At 32.7% G+C, this 23341-nt stretch overlaps 1 long non-coding RNA gene across 1 annotated transcript in view; it reads right to left on the bottom strand.

Annotated features, from left to right (window-relative positions):
• LOC134846514 (uncharacterized) overlaps positions 1-15571 on the bottom strand; it is a 31387-nt gene extending 15816 nt beyond the window's left edge. Inside the window, exon 1 of the long non-coding RNA XR_010162808.1 lies at positions 15060-15571. This is a non-coding gene — a long non-coding RNA (uncharacterized LOC134846514). The remainder of the gene's footprint in view (positions 1-15059) is intronic.
• Between the last annotated feature and the right edge of the window lie 7770 nt (positions 15572-23341).

The raw sequence follows: 23341 nt of genomic DNA, 5'->3' as shown, positions 1-23341 counted from the left end.
GTGGCTAGTTAAAAAATCGGAATAGATCGGAAGAGAACACATCCATCTCAAATCTATCATCTTTACTTTAGAAGTCGGAACAAAAAAACTAATTTATATCTGTTTCTGTAAAAATGAAGAATTATGGACCATAGAAATTGTTTATTACAGAACAAGTTTTAAAATGATGTGGTTAAAACTGACAACAAAGCAATGATCAAAATGCTCAAAAGGATTCTCTTAATCAGATGAAATGATTTATGCTGCAACTATCAGTTTCAAAAAAATCTATGACCTATAGATGAACCTATAACCTGTTCGAGAAAGGAAGAAATTGAAGAGGAAAGAAAGAAATTGCATAGAGAATGAACTCTATAGAACATTCCAAATGTATAGGTAGTGGCTAGAATCGTCATTTGAGATCCTCTGGTCAAGCCAACCAGTGTGGATGGTCGGTCGACAATGAGAAAGATGCAATGGGGCTTTTTTTTTCTAAAACTATGCACCGGTAATAAACCAGAGAGGAGGTAGATTGATCGAATTGGCCATTGAGCTATTTACATGTAAAGTAGACGCTGCCAATTTTAAAGAATTCGACTGGACCTCTGTTTTCTTCGCAACATTTTTAGCAGTGAGAAGTTTTACCTGACGCTCTGTACCTCTATGTAATTGATATTAATGCTTGTTACAATAAAGGTGATTTTGTTGAGTGTATATTAGTTATAGTTTATGAATTTTTCTTAATCAATTATTGTCAAATTTGGTACCTGTCGACTGTGCTGTTTTGCGTCCGCATGAACTGTGATTTTCTCGCTTGCTAGTATTGAAAAATTACTGACATTGAAATATTTTTTGGAACTAAGCAACATAGTTGTGATCAATCAATTTCTTTTAAGTTCTGTTTTGTCACTTAGGCAGTTTGGTCGGTTGACGTTTCACAAATAGTCACTATTGAAACCTTGCCCATATATTTATTTCGGCGTAGCGTTCATGAACTGCGGTAGCAATTTGCACAATAAAAAATTCCGCTTAAGTGTCGACCAAAAAGTATGAAAAAACTATGAGGACGTTATCATTTATCTAATCTATCGCTCTTCCAATTCAAAAAAGAAAAAATAAAGGCACCGCGGAAATATGACGCCATGGAAACATATGTAAAAAGATGATTCAGCTTTCTTTTTTGTATGAGCTTTTGCAGATTTTGAAAAAAATTTATATCATTGCACTTGAATTTACAAGGAAAATACCAATTTTATTGTATACGAAAGGAAACTTTGTGACAATAATTGATTTCAGCACAGTTTGTTGCAACTCCTAATTGTTCCAACTTTCGTAACGAAAGTAAAGGAACATTTGTGCTCTTGGTGGAGTTTTTTTCTTCAGACAAATTTCGACTTTTTAACTAGCCACTTTTGACAGAACTTCTTTAATAACATTCGAAAGCTATTCTTGTTCTGAGCTTAAATTTGGAACAAAAATTACCAGTGATTATTTTTTGTAAGGTTATGGGGGCTTAAATATTGCCATTTTGGCCAATTTGGGACAATTAACGCGCGATATATTTCGCGCTATTAACGCGAAAGCGAGTAATAATTCGTCTACGAAATTGTTCCAAGTTGGTTCAAGGAAGCTTATATGCCATAATTGATTTGTTAATAGAAGCAAAACATATCACTTTGACTTATATTGACCTTAAAAGACCTTAAAAGGCAGTCGAAAAACTCAAGGCTTAAAATGTCAAACCCGAATATTACAGAAGAGTTTTGAATTGATTGAGTTATGCATAATTGACATGTGAAACTTTGGGCCGTTGAATTTCAACTGCTGTCTGCACATAGTTTAATTTTTCTCACGCAATTTGTCTGCTAACAATTTAAATCTCACTTTCGTCTATTTTCTCACAATTGTAGTTTTGCAGAATTGTCTAATTTTCGTTTTAGCGCCTCCCTCTAATTTGCTTATCGCCTGCTAAACTATTGTAGACCAATTAAACTGCAGGCGGATTTGAGCAGTGTTGTTAGCACTTACTTTCTGATTTAAAGTTAATTTTTTGATTTTGTTTACTTTTGAAATTTTTTTGTTGCTTTATTTATTAGACAAGGAGAATAAATTTAAAATTTTAATTAAGATTTTAAATGCAAACTCAACCCTTGTTGAGATGGGTAGATTTTTTTGAAACTGAGCGTTTCATTAGCTTTAAGTCAATCTTTAACGGATATTAATGGGAAAAAAATCAATTATACAAAAATCGACTAAAATCCAGTGTTGCTGCAATTTTATCATGAAATTGATTCAGTAATCATTATTTTTTATTATCTCCGTAAAAACACAATTCATTTAACAATCACTTTAATTGGTAACTCGTTAAAATGCATTATAAACGGTTTTTTTTTTTCAAATCATTCCTTCTCGAAATCTGAAACTTCTCATATAACGCTCTACTTGCCCTAAATTATCTCCCCGTTAACCTACACCTCTCTCCCTGCTGTTATACTTGTTTACAAAATACGGTGCAAATTACGGGGGTGTGGGTAAATGTGGAGAAGTAAAATCTGAGAACAATCGAGGGGTGACATATGCGGAGGGGCAAAAGGGATGCAATTAGGATTAGGTAACGTAAGTAGAGATCAGCAAACCTGAAGAACTAAAAAACGTATAAAAAAGCAGAGATGAAAAATTGAAAACAAGAAAAAAATTCCAAATTCAAAATAAATCTCACTTCATCTATCCCAACGGGTGTTAAGCGCAAAGCAGCTGTCTGGTTGTGACTAGGCCATACCGTTTGTGAAACTTTCATTTTTTTTTCTGAAAAATTGGATTTTAGTTAATATATCATTAAATTTCTTCAAGTCAATGAAATGATTTTTGATGATCTGACAAAAAAAAATAAGATTATAATCCGTTCTTAGCTCATTATTATCCATTTTTGCCCATTTTTAGAATTATATGATTATATAGTAACTTAACATGAAAACCCAGAAAATCAATTGTTTCAGTGAATTTTTAGCGCTGGATTTCTATTTATTAGCAGAATCGCGTTGTGTTTTTTTTTCTGTTTGAGTGAAATTGGATTGTTCTATAGTTCCAGCCCTTTTTTTTCTTAGTCTTGCTTGTATATTGTTTTCAAGGGGTTCCCTGATTTGTAAAGCATATAAAGTTTATTAAAAGTCAACAAGATGGCTGGAATCAGGTAGACACCCTGGATATTTTGACACGCCTCATTTTTTACAGAGTAGTGGTCGATTTAACCAATGAAAAAATCTATTTTCTTTTTTTGAAGCTTTCATCATATTTTTTGAACATTTCTCAAAAGACGGAAAAAAGCAATCAAAACATTCAAGGCGTAAGCCTGATATGGGCAGTCTTGTTAGATTTTGTTAAACAGTATATTCACAGTAGCCTACCAAAAGCTCCTGCAAAACAAAATACATAAAACAGACAAAGAAAAGATATTTGGTTTTCAATTACACAGCAAATAAGTTTCACTCTATCATCATAATAGTAAAAATCACAAAGTGATTTCACAAATATATAGCGATCTTGCTCTGGCTTTTCACAGAAAATATTGCTGGTATCGGTTTTTCATGATTAGTCGTTATAAAATTCTAAACGAATTGATAAAATTTATTTAAAACTGATTACCCGGGTAGACCTCCATAGACCAAAAATGCTAATCATACAATTCCATAAACTAAGTCCATGAAAAAATACTAATCATACAAATTTCATACATTTTGCTAAAATGGTGTCGTCGAATATTCGAAAAATTTTTCTCTTGTTTTGGCAAAAAATTCGGTGTATCGTAATATATAAAAAAGAAAAACTTTCTTGAGTAACCAAGGTTTATGTCATTTGTGTTCGGTTACGAAACCAAAAAAAAATTAAGAAATTTAGTGAGAAATATAAATATATTTGCAGAACTGCTTTGTCTTTTTTAATGTTTGAGTGAAATTGGATTGCTCTGTAGTTGCAGCCCAATTTTCCATTTTTTCTTGCTTTTATATCTTTTCCAGGCGGTTCTATCTCCTTCTCAACTGTAAAACAACCGTTCTTTTTACTCTCTATATTTTTAATTATTTATTGTTCAAACAAATTTTCTAAGTGCAAAACAGCAACCTCATGTACTCTGTAGAGTTTTCGCCTACAAATCTAGTACAAATCAAAGTGCGAGAAACAGTGTCTGTAGTTTTTCTGACTCAAACGGACTTCCAAGTTCAAGTCTGGCACATGGTAGAGGTGAAGCGAAGGGATTTTAACGAACATCATATGACTCAAGTACCATGACAGAGACAAACTTGGAGAACTTGAAATGATGGAGGAAGTGACTGAGCATGTGTGAGTGATTTATTATGACACTCCTGATTCTAGATGTAGATATGTGGCTCAATTAGTCGACGACTTCCTCTTACCTTGGGAACAGGGGTCTGTGGAGAACCCAGTTACCATCGAAGCGGATGAGGGGTTCTCTGAGCCAAGAATTCCAGTCAGCGAACCACCAAGACAACCACCGGCGACGGAGAGAAGACCAGATTTGCGCTCCATTGAGAACTTGCAAAGTTTTGAGAACTCAGCTGCTCGACAGCTCTTTGATTTGTAAATAGTTTGGTTGTTGTATTGTGTTTTGTGATTTATTTTCTTTGTATTTGTATCTAATAATTTTCTTTTGAGAGATAAGAACATAGAGATAAGGTAAGAAGTCAAAGAAAAGTTGTTAAAAAACTTCGCACACGGATTTAAAATCAGACACTTTGCATTTGGAATTTTTTTTTTACAAAACTTTACCGCAAAAATGATTTTAAAAAAAATAAAACATTTTTAACAATTTGTAAAAAAATTTCACAAAATTTTTGCGCACAAGACAAAAAACCATTAGAAATTTTGCACACATGTTAAAAACTTTGCCATAATTTTCGCTTCCTGCGAAAATTTTACCCATTTTTTAGCGCATATGTTCAAAAAAACCAAAAAACAAAAATCTCCGCATTTTAAGAAAAATTTCATTGAATTTTTTTGCAATTTAAAGAAAATTGTAACATTTTTTTTTGCACTTTTGAAATTACAAAATTATGAAATTTTTGTTCAAAAAATCAGAAAAACAATGATTTAAAATAGAAAAAAGCACTCAAAGTTATCAATAATGAAAAATTATCAGCATTTATTTTAAAAAAATTTTACAACAAATTTTTTCTTTTTTTGCATATGCATAAGAAAAAACAAGTTAGGCTTTTGCATTTGTTTTCTAATAACCACAAAAAAATTTAGCCATTTACACAAAAACTTCATAAAAATCAAATCAAATTTTGCATCTTGCGAAAATATTTTGATTTTATTTTTGCACACGTGTTGAAAATTACAAGTTTTTAATTTGAAATAAAATTAGTTTTGACAAGATTTTTTGAAACAAATATTCAGTCATTAATAGAAAAATTGAAACGCTCACTATTTACAGAACCATACTCATCAGTAAAACAATCAACAATTTTTAACAAATCAGACTCATACTTTGAGTTTTAAATTTTTGAATACTTTTTTTAAAAAAGCTGATCCAAGAGTCTGGGTACACGCAAGCTTCTGAGCAGAACTGAGATGATGTCTTTTAAATTTTTTTTGCAACATGCGTTTCTTTGCAACACTGGGCAATTTTTCGATGTTCTACATTTCAACTTGTGTTCGACTGCACGATTCAATTGAATGAAAACCTGAGTTTTCATGAAATATTGTTTGAAAAAAATCGGTTTTTGTAAAAAAATATGAAAAGAGAATGCGAAAAAAGTGAGTTATGCCTGACACATAGCAGCTGCCATCATCGATTTTTTATTGAAAAGGATTTTTATCTACAATGCATTGCTTATATAGTAGTTGTAGCCCCTACATTGGGTCCACGAAAACAGTTATCATGATGATTCTGGTTGTTTTACTGGGTATTGAAAAGAAAATAGTGAAAGAGTTAGGAGTTTATAAAAACGGACAAACTGTGGGATTTTCCTTTCTTCCTCTCAAAAAATTCAAAGCAGCATCTCAACCTGCTTGGTGTACGAAGCATGTTCATGGAGTCAATTAGAGCATTAGCTATAAAAATAAACTGAGCTTGAAAAAGTATTGAAAACTTTTAAAGCTCCTGTAAAGGAGTGTTTTGCAAAAACTCCAAAAGTTATTTTGCAAAAAAGAGTATTTTCATCCATCTACTACTGATCAGTTGGTTCTGAATCTCAAGTTAAAAAGTATTCAAGAAAAAGTATCCTTCCCATTTGTATTGAATTTGCCAAAAATCAAAAATAAGTAGGGAGATTTTTTTGGTCCTAAAAACCGTACAATGGAAACTTTTTTTGGGCCTTGCTTCCACTTGCTAAAACAAATGAATTGGGACAAATCGAAAAATCTCAGCAAGTCTATACTGGCGAAAAAAAGAGGAAAGGATATCAGCAATATGCAATACTGTTAATCATGATGCTGAAAACCTTGGACTCAATCCTCTATTGGAACCCTATTCTGATAAAGACTCAACCCTGGAGCAGGAACATGCAATTTTTCATGCGGTGTATGACATAGCAACATACAAGAAGAGAAAGGTGTGTGTCACAATCATGATTAACAGTGTGAAAACGTCGCCCTATATTCAGATGGCACTTCACTGCCAAAAAGAACGAAGTCTTGAATCAAGTTGCCTGTGTCAATTATAGTTTGAACGAATTCAAAGAACTCGCCCAAAACTTGGAAGACTTTTCGTTTGTTGAGACCTGCAATGTTCAATATTTTTGTTGTGTGATGATATTATAATCAAATAATTCAATCAAATATTCATCTTCTTGAATCATTTTAAAAAGTTGTTTGTTTGAGCAGTATGAGTTGAACATTGGTTTTACCAGAAATCTTGTTGCAAAGCTTCAAATAGAATTTCACATAACGTCTGAAAAAGTGAAAAAGACGTCCCAGAAAATTTAGCTAATAGTTTTGGAGTCTTAAAAATAATCAAATAGAGTTACATATTTTTTCAGTTTGAGTGGACCTCGCATTATGGAATTTGTGAAATTTTTCTAAATTATCGCTCAGATAATAAAAAAACTAGATCTTATAGATTATTGTAGAAAAAAAAAACAGTAAGAAAAACAATCAAATTCTTCCGCTAGAAAAAGAGGAGTGTGATAAGTTTGGTGATTTTATCCCCTCGGTTTTGTCTTATCTTGAAACAGTCAAAACAAATTGTGTAATTATTGACGAGTACACTGTAGAAAATGAACATTCAGAAATTGAATAAAATTCTCACAGATTTTGATTTGATTGAACATGACTTTCCATCAAAAACAAAAAGTAAAAGTTTTTTTACTGTGTACCTGTATTTTTTTTGGGTCCAAACATAAATTGAAAGAAACGAACCGAAAATTTTCTATTGGGGTCTAATTCGATACGGAAATTCTTGTATGGATTTTTTTTTGCAAGTTCATAACTTTTCAGACTTCATGCATATCTACATGACGCAGCTGGACCTGTGAAGTCTAGTATGCATAAATGACCTGGTTTTTGTTATAAGTTACCTAGGTTTCTTAGTTCTTCTTTTCTTGGTCACATGACTGGACTGTTTTTCTGATTATATATTGAATTTTTCGTTCAACATCATCTGCGTTGTTCCATTGCTGGTCATTTTAAGTATAAAATTTATCGAAAGCAGTTATCATCATGAGTCTGGTTGTTTTGGACATTGAGTGTATTGAAAACAAAATAGTGAAAGAGTAAGGAAGTTATAAAAACGGACAAACTACGTGATTTTCCTTTGTTCCTCCTAAAATGTTTAAAGCAGCATCTCAATCTGCTTGTTGTACGAAGCATCTTCAGGAAGTCAATTAGAGCATTAGCTATGAAAATAAACTGAGCTTGAAAAAATTTTGAAAAAATTTAAAGCCCCAGAAAAGAAGTGTTTTGCAAAAAAAATTTTAAAAATGTGAAATTCTCTCAAAAATTTTCAAAACAAAGGTGAAAACCTTGAACAATAACGCATGCCCAAACATTCAGAGTTTGATTTTCAATGATGAAGATTATGTTTGGAGGTCAGGCAACTTCTCATTTCGTCATGCAAAAACTCTTCACTGTGCAGACAGAAAAGCATCTGCATATAGAACATGGACTGGATGTTTTTTATTAAATTTTAAATCATATAAATCATTTTGTCAACCTTATGTTTTTAAAAATTTAAAAATAATCATTATCCATTTTTTCACTCCAAAGTTGAGATGGGTAATGAATGTGAGAAGAACTAAATTTAGGAAGTTTTGTTTTTGTGGAGGAGAATAAGGAACGAAATATAAGGAAATCGTTTCGACGTACGTGTAATAGATCTCTTATAGTTTTTCTGAGCCAGTTTTTTGTCATAATCTCAATACTAGCATGCGCAATTGTTCGAATAATGTTATCCAATTCATGTGAAGAAACAACAGTTTAGGTAGCAGTTTTATCAAGTACAGTCGGTTATATTGTACCTTCTCCAAAGCAAGAAATAAAAAAATTCAACTAATGAACAACGTTTCAACTTATTTCCCTAGGTAGACCGATTAGATCTGAAAAACCGCATGTTAATTTTGATTGGTTAAAAATTGGTGCATTTTGACCCAATTTTGAAAAAAATTTTATTTCAATCAATAATATCAACCTCTTTATGGACAAATGCAAAGAAAAAACCTTAAACTTACGTGGGAGAACTGACTGAAAACCTTCACAAAAATGGATTAAAATACATTTTATTATTTGATGACTTTGAGGAGGAAATTTAAAATTCTAAGCAGTTCGTACCAATTGCTACTGCTGGAAGACACAGGGGACTGAATACAATAAATATTGAGCATAACTTGATTCAGCAAAGCAATTTGGGAAAAGATTTTGAGCTGCAAAAAACACATAATGTCTTGCTCAAGTCACCGAGAGTTGTTTTACAAATCAAAACATTAAGTCAACAAATAGGTCTAGGATCACAATTGAAAGAGTGGTATCAAGATGCAACATCTATTCCTTATAGTCATTCACTCATTGAATTTACTCCAAAAACAGTTGATTCGATAAAAATATTGCACAAAAAGCGATTCAGTTCCATTACATTTTTTTACCGGAACAGAAACAAAGTTTTGGACGATGAGCGTACAATACGTCTCTATACTTACAATATTTCAAACATTTTCCCAAAGACTTCAAGAACAATTCATCCTCCATTGTCCAAAAAGGTTCATTCAGTTCCTCAGAGAATATTGAGTAAACTTGCTACGAGGCGCGATACAGGATCTGCGAAAAGTAGAGGTAAAAAAACATCGAAAAAAATATCAGTTTTCACACGAAGAAAAACTTCACTTCAAAAAGGATAATTATTTTAAGCTCGACGAAAGGCTCACAACTGATATCTCTTATCACTCCTCTTGTCCTTAAGCGATTGACATAGCGTGGATCAGTTTGTTCTTATTCATTACTCAATTTATCAATTACGAAGTACGCTTCCAAAAAACGTGGAACAAAAGCAAGAAAAAGAGGAGATTGTACGAATAAAATTTGATTCTATTTACAGTTCTGTAAATGCGAGGTTTGAAACGAGTAACAATAAGCATCTTATTGATTTAGTTTTGACTTCTCCTGTTTTGAAGTAAACTAAGTCAGTCAGGAAATATCATGTTAGATAATTGAGTCACAAAGGATCTATTGTAGGCTTTGTGTGTGGATTAAAGCAAAAACATGCCGACTTTACCGATTAAGTTAACCATTTTCGAAGCAACTCAAATTCTACCGAAACTTGCTATAAACAACAATGCCAAGGCAAAAGATAGAGGAACATGGATCCCCTTAAAAACGTCAAGAGGTAGGTCTGAACATGTTTATATTCTAGTAGTAGAGCTGCGTACGGTTCTGTTCGACACTTGAGTAAAGCAAGCGTTTTGTCAAAACAAGAGTTTGAACAAAATTTACAAATCAAGACATCGTATACAAAATTTGGTCCTCAAATCAGACGTTTCCGAAGACTTTAAATTATTTCAACATATATCAAAGAATTTTTGTGTTTGAACTTGATTTTGTGGACAAACTAGCGAGTCAAAACAATGGAGATAAATATTTATTGGTTGCCGTTGATGTTTTTTTTTGCGATTTGTCAGAGTTCAAACATTAAAAACAAAATATGCCAAAGACACTTTACAATCTTTCACAAAATTGATTTCTCGAAAAAACTCTTGCAGAGAGAGCCATTCAATCATTAAATTAAATCATTTACCGTTACATAGAAGATCATGGGGAAGAACTCATTCACAGGTTACCTCAGTTTGTGTCTACAAGGAATTGTTGCGTCAGTAGATCTTTTGGGAAATCACCTAGAGATGTCACGATTTCTAACTTACTCTCAATTTTGTACATTAAACCTCTAACAAAGTATAGGAAACCAAACCATAAAGTTGGAGATAGAGTGCGAATGTCAGAGAAGGTTATATCTACAAAAAAACCTCCTACATACATCATCAAAGATCTCGACAAAGAAGAAAATCTAGAAAAATTTATAAAAAAGGGATGGCAAAATGTTCAGATTAATGATAAATCATTTTCTAAACTAATTTTCAATCGATCAGTTGTCATGAATTCTTTTTTATTGAGCTAGTTTCTAACGCTTGTTTTAATTGTTATCCGAATCATAGTCTAATTTTTTTTAACAAATTTTCTACCCGAAGAAAAACATTTGAAAGAAGAATGGAAGGTTGCTATTTAAGAAACATCATATCCGTCTCCGAACCAAAATGAGGGAAAGTTTACATTCGTAGATGGTGGAGAAAAAGCTGCGGAGAAAAGACAGATTGAACCGATGCATATCAAACCAGTTTTGTATCCAAGATTTGTATAATTTGTTGTAGCCATGAACCACAAAATTCGAGAACGTTTGGGTGTTCAAGCATTTGAATATAACGGAATATATGTATCAGTGGATAAAACTGCACAAAATATAGCCGATCATTAACCTGAGAATCAGTCAGTGTTTATTATCAAAAATTCTTATTTGAGTAACGTTTTTGGTCTTGACTTAGAACAAAGTCAAACAACGGCGATAATGAGTGGAAAAAGACCGCATTATCCTCAGAGTTTTTACGAAATTATAAGAATACCTTATTGATGATATATACCGTTATTATAGAATATAATATAGTCGGTGATACAAAAACTCCTTTATTGCGTTGTAGTCTATTCATCTCCTAAGTAAAAAGTTGGAGATGAAATTTCTAAAAGACAGTACAATAACTATCAGTCCTTTACAAATTTATAGTTAAAAAAATGTTAGAAAACTCTTTCCAGAGTATCAAGATCTAAGAAATATTACATGTGTAAAAGTTCCTTTTGTGTCCGTAGGAACTACAAGAGTCGTTTTCCTGTATCGCAAGATTTCGAATAATCACTTTTGATTTAGTCATCATACGAGATGGTTGCTCAAAATTCAATTGATTTCCCCATTTTTCGAGGACATGCAAAACAACGTGGAAGAGGAACTCTTGCGCAAACTCTTGCGAGAACTGCAATCCCCTTTTTAAAAAATATAAAGTCCCTGCTGCAAAAACAATTGGAGTAGATATATTTGAAATCACTGCTCCAGAGATTGGGGAGTTGTTAGTGGGTGCAAAAAATTTAAAATTTTTGCAAAGAGGTGAGAACAAAAATAGTTCAGAAACAATTGGGAGTTGGAAAAAAAATTCAAGCGTAGAACTGGTGGAACCAGATACATTTCTCAAAAACGTAGATCGAAATACAGTAGCTTTTGTAACGACATTTTTGTCGAAATAAAATGAGTATAAAACAAGTGGTCATTTTCAGTACGGAGGTTTTGCAAAATCTTCGTTGGCAGTTTTTGATAAAGTCTCAGTTTTGAAACAATTATGTCATGTTACACTCAAAAAGTAATCCCCAATACTTCTACAGTTGAAAGCAGTATTGAGTTTGAAATTGAAACGGATCGTAATCTTTACTTTGATATGCTTGATAACCATCTTAGTGTAAAGCTTCAAGTATTCAAGGGAAGGTTGTTTGATGCTTTCAAGAGAGAAAGAGCAGAACATAAAGCAATATACGAGGAGGATTCAGATGAGGAACGAAAACTTTACTTAGCTTTTGGAAACAATCTTCTAGGTTCACTATTCTCCAATTGTTACTTTTTTTTCAAACGTAATGGTTACAATACTGATTGATTATATCCTCATAAGGCACAAATACCGAACGAAATCAACTCATCGGCAGTGAGTAATAAAGAAAAACTTGCTTGCCTTGAATACAGTTTTGAAGAATTTCCTGATGCCTTTGATATGCATACATTCACTGCTAGAGCAAATTCCTTAAGAACAGGGATAAATGTTTTGCTCTATGGGAGGCTAGCCAAAGATTTGTTTAGTTGCGAAAAGCTGTTACTACCAAATACCAAAATTTGAGCTAAACTATTCGAGCTACACTTAATTTTTACTTGCTGTCTTATAATTCGAATATCACTCTGAAAACTGTTGATTGTTCGCTGTTTAAAAACAGATTTTTGTTTGCTGAAACTGATAATCAAAACAAGAAATGCAATCTGGAAATTAAGTCTGCTCAATACAATTACATGGAAACTATAGCAAGAACTTTTATCATTGCATCTCGTCAAAGCCAAATCATACAAACAAAAGTTTTCAATAATGCTCCAGAAAGTAGAATAGCTGTTGCAATGAATACTAATTCTGCTGTTGTGGGATCTTTTCATGGAAACCCTTTCAACCATCAATAATTTCATTTGAGAGAGCTTTGAGTTTTTTGGCGTTGAAGAGCAATTGTTTTTTATTTTAGATACAATTTCTCCTTGTCACCCTTATGTTACACACTAAAGAAAGCAATGCAGTTTAACGGAGGTTTCCCAGCTGTTCCCAGCTGTTCCTATGGAAGATTTTCAAAATCACCAAATTCTTGCTTTTGATTCAACTTCACTGCAGGATGCAGCTGCACAATTACATTATCCAGATATTGATGGAGAAAGCTTGAGATTAGAAAAGTTTTTTTTTTCAGTTATTCTGAAGTTATAACTGAAGTTATAGTCTTGGGAGAAAGACTATCAAACGTTCAATTTGGCATATTCGGAACAGTCGCTAAAAATGTTCAACTTTTTTGAGTTTTCAGGTTCCTTTAAAATTATTGTAATTTTTTTGGGACTTTCAATCGTTATTGTCTCTGTAATGTCTATTTTGTTTATCTTCGGAGCTAAAACTCCAGAAAAACGGAGAATGAAAGATGTTCAATTGAAAACCCGAGAAACTACCACAACATACACTGTAAAGCAGTATTCAACAGTCTTTGTTCAGTACACTACCTGATTCATACCTAAATGCGTGTAAGTCATAAATCTTTGTTTTTTTTATCCTAAATTACACTATCCAACTATCTTTTGCTTTATTTTAGATGTAAATTAGCTAACAATTGCAAAGATGGACAATTTTTTCCTTCTGCAAATTATGGAAAAGTTCTTGAAATCAGGTTCAAGTATCTGCGATCTTAATCCACTTACAAAGTAACTCAGCTAAAGAAATACATTTTGCAATAATCGATTCAGCTCCGAGCAAAGATAAAGGAGAACACTGGATCATGATTGCTCGACTGGAGAAAACTTACTACTTTGCCAATTCTTTGGGTAGAAAAAGTAAAATTTTTTCTAACAATAAAGTATTGGCAAATGGTTCCCCGAAAACTACAAGAAACTGATAATATGTGTAGATTTTACGCAAATTATTGAGCATTTCTTCTTGTTAAGTTCTACCAGACAAAGTTGAATTTTATTCAGATTTTGCATGTTTTGAATTTTAAATGTAATTTTGTGTAAATATGTAGTTTTATATTTGTAAGTGGAAATTATGGTAGTAAATTTAATATACGAAGTTTCAGTAGGTTTCAGCATAGTTTCGGGTATATGGAGCACTGTTTCAAAAAGTAAAAATATCTAAAAACTAGTTAGTAGGTCGAATTATAACAAATCTTATCAATTTTGAAAGTTTTTTTGAAAACTTTCAATTTTTCTGATAAAAAATCTAAATTTTGCCCAGAAACTTTTACCACTGATTTAACATGAACTAACAAACTAAATACATGACCTTCATTCTACACTCCACATGTAATCAATCATTGATATTTACGAATTAGATATCACGCGCCAAAACTTTCGCAAAAAAACTAGACAATTCAACACAAATTCCAAAAAAAGTAGTTTTTCTTACCATTCTCTTACCATCACACAAACCATGAAACCTTACCAATTCTACTCCCTATCTGAATACATTGTAGGTTCTATTTATTACCTTAATATATAGCTTGCAGACCAGATGTTCTATTCTTTATCCTAATACATGGGGGTCAGCAGGGACCTCCCCCCACTTAACTTCCAACATCTACTACTCCCTCCACACGCCTAATAAAGTACAAAAGAATAGATTTCTCTCCTTGTAACAAATCAATTATGGCAAACAAGCTTCTTTCAACCAATTTGGAACAATTTCTAAGACGGATTAACTCCCCGCTTACGCGTTAATAGCGCGAAATATATCGCGCATTAATTGTCCCAAATTGGCCAAAATGGCAATCTTTAAACCCCCGTAACTTAACGAAAAATGATCAGTAAAATATCTTTTCAAATTTGAGCTCAAGACACAAATACGTTTTGAATGATATTTTAAATGCCGCCAAAAATGGCTAGTTAAAAGGTCGAAGTTTGTCTGAAGAAAAAAAACCCACGCCGAGCACAAATATTCCAATAATTTCGTATCGACACTTAAGGCAAGCGAATTGAACTTATCGATTCCGTGCACGACTCAAATTTTAACACTTAATATTTGACATTATCAATTTATAATTGATAGTCTGTCAGAAATTCATTAGCTAAAAACTTTTCGTGACCAGGTAAAAAACTATTAGAAACCAGTGCTACAAGATTGTAACGAATCAGTGAAATGACGCTCAAAGTTCGGAAACATCCCGCGACCCGTGTCAATGAAAAAGTACTAACTGTTGTCAGTTTGTTCAGAGTTCTTTCGAGGCAACCATCAACTTCTGATTTAGGTGTTTAGCCGCTTAACCTTTGCCAGACGCCTAGACAGTAAATTTGTGAGCAATGTTGTATCGCATTCTTCTATATCGGGGATCAATTTGTCTGTAACTGATTTTTCAAACTTATTGAAAAACTCTTGAATTAAACCGTTCTTTCGACAAGAATCGTTGGTCCATTTTTCCCAATCGGTATTATGTTTGCTTTGTAATACATGGTTAGTCAAGGAAACTGCAAAGTCGTTGCATGCTCGACACGTAAGATACAGAAGTCGCATCATACGCTCGTCGCCATCTTTCAGCTCCATTGCGTGTTTGGTTATAACGGGAATCTATTTTCGTCAGATGCACAATGAATCACCTCCTCCAGTTTTTAAAACCGTACAAAATAAAGTAAGCACACAATTTTTCAGATTCGTTTTGTAGATGGTTTCATCAAATCCTATTGGACTTATTCTGTGACTACTATTGTAAATGAAGATATTATTTTTTTTGCACATTAAGCTGAGAAAAAAGCACGTTTTATTAATTCAGTTACGTTACCGTCTCATACACCGCACCAAAAGCTATGGTATAAGCAGACAGCTATTGTGTGAACGCAGAAAAAAGATTGAAGCAAATGTTTTTTTTTATCATTTAGACTATAGACGCATAATATATTTTGTTTCCGTTTGCATAAGAGGCATATGCGTTGCAATGCACTGCATTTGTTATGCGCAGCATTATCGAGTTTTTTTTCGTATTCTTAGCACTTCTAGCGTTTGAAGTTTATTGAGGCCCTATAATGCCACGTATTGAACAAAAAAAATCTGCCCTCTGCCAACTTTTTGGGCAAGGGTGACATTCAAATTTTCAGCGTTTTTGGACGATTTGACAAAAAAAGCGTTTTTGTGTGCTTTTAAAAAGTTTTAGAATGAAAATTGCGTTTTCTGGCGACTCCAGTTCTTCTTCTTTTTTCAGTGTTAAGTTCATTATGGTGTCTTAGGCTCTTTTGTAAACAATTTATGATTTCCGTAATTATAAATTTATAAATTAATTGATAAACTGAAATGAAAAAGGACGCAGCTTTCGAATTTAAGCAGATGTGCCAGTCGGTCCTCTCGCGACCCTTTACTGATTTGGATGGTACAAAAGGTCATTCGCTTTGCAAAAACTCTACAAATGGATACCACTAGTTTTGTATAGAGACGTGCTGCAGAGTCCCAAAAACTGTCCATTGTGGAACCAGATCTAAACTATGATTTTATTATTGGTTATAAATTAGATTTTTTATCACTATAAAATATTTAATACTAACCAACCATACTCCATCGAACTAACAACCCACTTATTTGTAAGTGCTGAAATTACTTGTAAATTCAGCAACAGAGAGCTTTGAATTTAACTTAGAACTTAGTTGCCTCTCCTAGAGACCTACGACCTACTCGCAATTAACCAGTATACTCTAGATCTATTGAGACTAATTGAGACTAGCAGATATAAGAGTAAGATTAAGATCGGTATTAGACTAAGAAGTTGACGAATCTTTCCGGCCGAAAATAAGATGTGCGACGAGCAGTGACGAGCAGACGGTGTACCCTAATTGAAATTACTCTATGAGTTAGACCTAAGAATACAACTCAATTGTGTCCAATCCCGCTTAAATCTCTGAAACGTTTTTTTTTTTCAATCCAAAGATCATTTATGGCTGTGTTTTTTTTGGCGGCCAACCCCTAATTCCGCTACTGCTCGGGTCCATTTCAAAATTTTTTCTAAATTTGAACGTAGCCAAATAGAAATGATTGTTATCTACTTATTGAATCACTATAAAGAATTGATTATTATAATCAGCAAAATGAAATGGCCCTAGTTAAATTGTTGGTCAAATTGAAAACTTTAGTACCAACGTTTTCGAATAAATAAAACGCTTAAGACGTTGATCTTAAGCAGTTAGTTATATTCCCTAAAATAAAAAAAACTGAATTCGAATGAGTTTTAATATAATTTCAAACTTCTTGTTTCTTTTTTCAAATAATTAACATTAAAATTATTTGGAAAAATTCACGCACAAGCCTTCATTGCAGTAACTGATTATAAACATTTAGGTACTTTTTGTCAAAAAATTACTTGCTGAACAGCAAAAGACGCAAAATCAATTAAGTTAATGTAGTCTTCATTTTTAACAAAAAAGAACAATCAGCAAATGTTGCGACAGCGGCAAACGTCTACTTTTAGTGAGTTTCTCAATACCCCATTTAATTCTTTACTAGTTTCTGATATCTATTTGTGTTTTTTGTCTTAACTGAAAAAAATGTTTTTATGCCCCGCTTTAAAATTTTTGTTCAAATTTCATTGTTTTTCGTGCGAAAAAAATTGCTATCTTGGAATCTTGGAATATTTCTTTTGAAAGAATTGTACATAGAGGAATTACTTTACAAATCGTATCAGAACGAAAACTAAAAAAATTGAATAAGAGAATCTTCAATAGCTGGTGTTTGTGTACCAGGGGCGAATTTAGGGGGGGCGGGGGTTGACGTTCCCTCCTCATGTGTTCGACAACCTGTCGACCCAAAGGTTCCCCCTTTGTACTATTTTGAGATATCCATTTTTGGCTGACGGACCCTAAAAATTTTTCAAAGGGCGCCTTGGGCGCCAATATATACTAATTCTGAAAGTGAGAACACTGCTCGTCGCACATCTTATTTTCGGCCGGAAAGATTCTGAAGGTCATAGTCGGAATCAGTCGGTACCTATGATTTTATTTGAAAAGTGTTCATTTTATCAGATTATTATCTGTCTGCGTATTTTGCGGGCATACTTGCCGCAGCGCGGTGATTTTTGAGAATCCCGTTTTTTTTTCCGAAGCTGATTGCTAAAACTTCTATCAAAGAAACCCCCCCCCCCTCCTCAGGGATTCGACCCCCTGCCGACCCAAAGGGTCCCCCCTTTGATACTTTTTCAGAAATCCATTGTTGGCCGACCGACCCTAAGATTTTTCTAAAGGCGCCTTTGGCGCCAATATATACTAATTTTGAGGGGGAGCGCGCGCCAAAAAAAACGCGTTTTTTTGTCAAATTTTTCCAAAAAGTGCCCAAAAACGGCTTTTTTGACCAGTTTTTTCAAAATTTTGCCTGCAGCGCAAAAAATTTGCCCAAAACAGGGTCTCTTTAGTGCTTTGGCAGAGCTCGGAAAATCAATTTGATCAATCTAAAAAAAAGGTCGACAAAATTTTCGACATTTTTTTGAAAATCCCAAATACGCCCCTGTTGTGTACACTAATAAACCTCGGTCATTTATCACATAATTAGCCAAATTTCCATTCAAATTTCCAATCAAATTTCCGTAAATTTTGATTTCAAACTTTGGTATCAAGTTTCAATTTAAAAGTCATATTGTAGTTTTTTAGTTAGGGGTCTACTTTGCTTAAAGCTTCTTAGTTTTAATTATGAAAAAGACTCATTCAAAACAATATTTTACAAGAAAACTGAAAACTATCCTTATGGTGGGCATAAGTTCTTGCAGTTAGAAGCATTATTGCAGTTGAAAATTTCCAGCAACTTTTTACCTCATTTTTGCCATTTTCGGCACATTTTTTTTTTTAAATATAAGTTTTATACGCCAATTTGAAAATATGTACAAATAAAAGGAAAAACTTAAAAATTTATCCCTATCATTTGATCCCTATCCTCGCCAAGAGCTCCAGAAAGAGTTGTTCAGTTTCTAAAATGTGATACTGGCATTTGTAAACATTCGACTTTCAACGGTCTAGTAGATTTGTTTAAAAAAGATTGTTCAATGTTAGCAAATTTGTTCTAGTTATTCTCATTTTTGCTATACTGTTGAGAACACAGTAATTTTTTCAATTTGGTCTAAGCTTATGGTAGAAAAAAATAAATTCATCAAAATATTTCATATTAGTAACGCCTTATTACCGATGCGTGACCTGGATTCGAAAACTTTCAAACTTTTTCGGCAACATAAAATTTGGGAAAATCTTCCTTGAGTTATTCTCAATTTAAAAACTATTTCTTTAACTAAATTGAAGAACTAACTAACATTGGACTAAGATGACCACTACTAAGCCTGCCGTTTATTGTTTTGTAAATATTTGGCTAAATCGCCATTTTTCAAGGCTCTGAACGCTTCTAATTTGTGATCAGATAAATGATTTGTTGCCAGCTATTTTCCGTTGTCAAAAAAACTTGCATATCTACTTAAAAGGACTGGCAAGCGTCAAAAAGCTTCTGACTTTTTTCAACAGTTGTCTGAGTTCCTTACATTTTAGCGATAGATCTCAACTAGGAACTAAGAGAAGAATTGGTCTCAAAATCATCTGTCGAGGAACACCATACAAGTCACCACCCATACACACCATCCAGTTTAGTAGTTTGTAGCAGACATACTCTGAGTATTTTTAAATAATCTAAATTAGGGTATCGACATGAGATCAACTTAATATTAAGGTAAAACAAAACGGGATTTTTCAGCTCACAAACATTTCCAATTTTTGAGTAAGAAAAAAATGTTCGCACCAGAAAATTGAAGAGATCTAAGCAGTAAGAATTAATGAGATCTTGACTGGATATTTAAAAAATTTTCGAAGACAAACGTATGAGTTTATTTTTGCAATTTTCAAGACTTTGAAACTAAAATTTTTTTGTGATCATTTTGCAATAAACACAAAAAATTTTTGCCTTATTGTTTTTTTTTCCTAAGGTATATGTCAAGGCAAGTGTCAAAAATATTGAAGTAATTTTACGCAAAGAAGATAACTGAGTTTAATTCAATTTACCGACAGATCTCAAACAAATTAGGACAAAATTTGGTCCCAAAACGTCGCAGCCGCCATAACCATTTTTTTACATTAGTAATTTTTTTTTCATATTTTGAGTAATCACATAATAAGGCGTCTACGTGACGAATAGTTTCTATTCGTAGATTCCAATTAAATCTTTCGTTTATGCGTATCAAAATCAACATACAGCAAATATATTTTTTTCTAATCAAATTCTAAACAAGTTGCACCAGAAGATGAAGTATCTCGACAGACACATAAATTTTCCGGCTAAAAAGGACGTGATAACTCAGCTCTTTAAATTTTTTTGTTTTTTGAAGAACAAAAATTTTGTCACATTTGGTTGCACCAGTTCAATTTTGTTCAACATACTGGTGCTGATTAATCTTGGCTATTTAAAATTTTTTGGCTTTAAAACTAAAAAAATGCTGTGAAATGAATTTTGCGTTGTTTTTACGCTCTGTGAACATATTTTAGGTGCTCCTGCTGTCACATTTTTTTGTTGTTTCCACAGCTTCCCCGGCTACATCGCTTTTTGTTTTTTCAAAATTTCATGTATCACGAAAAAATTGAGGGAAGTATTTTTTGCTAAAATATACCACAGTCGTCATACCATATACTAATTCAAATATTGCCATTTTGGCCATTTTGGGACAATTAACGCGCGATATAATTCGCGCTATTAACGCATAAGCGGAGAGTTAATCCGTCTTAGAAATCGTTCCAAATTAGTTGAAAGAAGCTTATTTGCCATAATTGATTTGTTGCAAGGAGCAAAATCTATCCTTTTGCACTTTAATTGACGTGTGGGGTGATGATTTTTACAAAAATCTGAGATTTAAAAAATCATTTTATTTTCTTTTTTCATTTAATTTTTTTCGTGTGATTATTGCCCTATGGAACTTAAAAAGAAGTCGTAACATTCAAGGCTTCACTCTGATACGAGCAGTCTTGTTCTTCTATATTAAAGGGACGGCATATTGAAAACTGCCTTTTTGCTTATTTGTAATTCAAGGTTTTCCATTTCCAAACTGATTTAAAAACTTGATTTAATTTTAAAAGTGCCAATTAAATCAAATATAAAAATTCATTTGGATTCGAAATTTTTTGTAAAATTTTGAAATTAAAGGCAAATTTTTCTACAAAAGCTAGCGTGTCAATCGCACCTCCGGTGTTACCAAATCAATTTAGATAACAGACCAACCAACACCTTAATGTACTCTGAAAGCAACTCACTATAGGGTTGCAAAAATTAAGATCGGCTAGTTTTTTATCTATTTTTTTTTTGAAAAAAAAAATGATAAAACACCATATCTCGAAAACCAAAAGGATTTGAGCAGTCGAAATTGATGATTGCACCAGAAAATAAAAGAGATCTAAGCAGTAAGAATTAATGAGATCTTGAATGGATCTTTAAAAAGTTTTCGAAGACAAACGTATGAGTTTGCTTTTGCGATTTTCAAGATTTTGAAACTAAAATTTTTTTTTTGTGATCATTTTGCAATAAACACAAAAATTTTTGCTTCATTGTTTTTTGTTTTTTTTCCTAAAGTATATGTCAAGGCAAGTGTCAAAAATATTGAAGTAATTTTCCGCAAAGAAGATAACTGAGTTTAATTCAATTTACCGACAGATCTAAAACAAATTAGGACAAACTTTGGTCCCAAAACGTCGCAGCCGCCATAACCATTTTTTTACATTAGTAATTTTTTTTTCATATTTTGAGTAATCACATAAGAAGGCGTCTACGTGACGAATAGTTTCTATTCGTAGATTCTAATTAAATCTTTCGTTTATGCGTATCAAAATCAACAAATACAGCAAATATATTTTTTTCTAATCAAATTCTAAACAAGTTGCACCAGAAGATGAAGTATCTCGACTGAAACATAAATTTTCCTGCTAAAAAGGACGTGATAACTCAGCTCTTTAATTTTTTTTTTGTTTTTGAAGAACAAAAATTTTGTCACCTTTGGTTGCACCAGTTCAATTTTTTCCAACAAACTGATGCTGATTAATCTTGGCTATTTAAAATTTTTTGGCCTTAAAACTAAGCAAACGCTGTGAAATGAATTTTGCGTTGTTTTTACGCTCTATGAACATATTTTAGGTGCTCCTGCTGTCAATTTTTTTTTTTTTGGTTTCCACAGCTTCCCCGGCTACATCGCTTTTTGTTTTTTCCAAATTTCATGTATCACGAAAAAAATGAGGGAAGTATTTTTTGCTAAAATATACCACAGTCGTCATACCATATACTAATTGTTGTGATTATCAAAAAGTGACGGAATATTCGTGCTCGGAGTGGTTTTTTTTCTCAAGACAAATTTCGGCTTTGTAAACAACAGTTTTTTAAGAATTTTTTTTTCATTCAAAAGCATTTATTTGAGCTCAAATAGGAAAAAGTTGTTCAATTACAATTTTCTTAAATTAAGGGTGGTTAAAGATTGCAAATTTGGCTGATTTGGGATAATAAACTGGGGTTCACTTCGTGCTATTAACGCGTAAGCGGAATTAAATTAAGTTTTCTGAGAAATCGTTTCAATTTGAATTGGATCATGCTAGTTGGTCTACTTAATACTTTGCCTCAAGCAAATTTATCACTTTATACTTTAAATAGTATGTGAGAGATGATTTTCTAAAAATCACAAGAAAAATTATAATTTTTTTGTTTTTGATAATTTCATTAACTTTCTTGAGGTGAACACTACTCAATAGACCTTTGAGGAACTAAAAAAAATTTTAAATGAAAATTTAAAATGACATCGCATGAGGTTTGATTTGAACGCGGTCACTTATTGGAGCGCCTACATATGAAAGCCCCCTTTAATTTTGAGTCACTTCCCTTTAAAAGTACATTTTATCAGTTTACCAAATATTTCAGTTTACCAAATCAGTTTTCAGTTTAGTTATCAAATCCAACGTGGGATTAAAATCAATCAATTCACGTCATCAAATCCAATCAAATAACGTGATCGATTTCATTGGCTGAAGGTACCAACTAATTTTTCTTAAATTAGAAAGTTTCAGAGAAGTTTAAAGACTCCTAATGTTGACTCTCAACATGTAACAAACCAGTTTGAGAAAGAACAAGACTGCTCGTAAAAGGGCGAAGCCCTGAATGTTCCGACTGCCTTTTAAGGTTTATGGAGCAGTAATAACATTAAAAAATTCAATGAAATAAAAAAAAATGAAATTTTTTTTTCTAAAATTTGAAATTTTTTATGAAAGTCATCCCCCCACACGCCATATAAAGTACAAAAGGATAGATTTCGCTCCTTGTAACAAACCAATTATGGCAAATAAGCTTCTTTTAACCAATTTGGAACGATTTCTAAGACGGATTAACTCTCCGCTTACGCATTAATAGCGCGAAATATCGCGCGTTAATTGTCCCAAATTGGCCAAAATTGCAATCTTTAAACCCCCTTAACTTTACGAAAAAAGATCACAGGTAAAATATGTTTTCAAATTTGAGCTCAAGACAACAATACCTTTCGAATGATACTAAAAAATTCCGTCAAAAATGGCTAGTTAAAAAGT

This window comes from Symsagittifera roscoffensis, chromosome 5 (genome assembly GCF_963678635.1).
Source record: "Symsagittifera roscoffensis chromosome 5, txSymRosc1.1, whole genome shotgun sequence".
NCBI lineage: Eukaryota > Metazoa > Xenacoelomorpha > Acoela > Convolutidae > Symsagittifera > Symsagittifera roscoffensis.
This window is presented reverse-complemented; position numbering and strand designations above follow the sequence as displayed.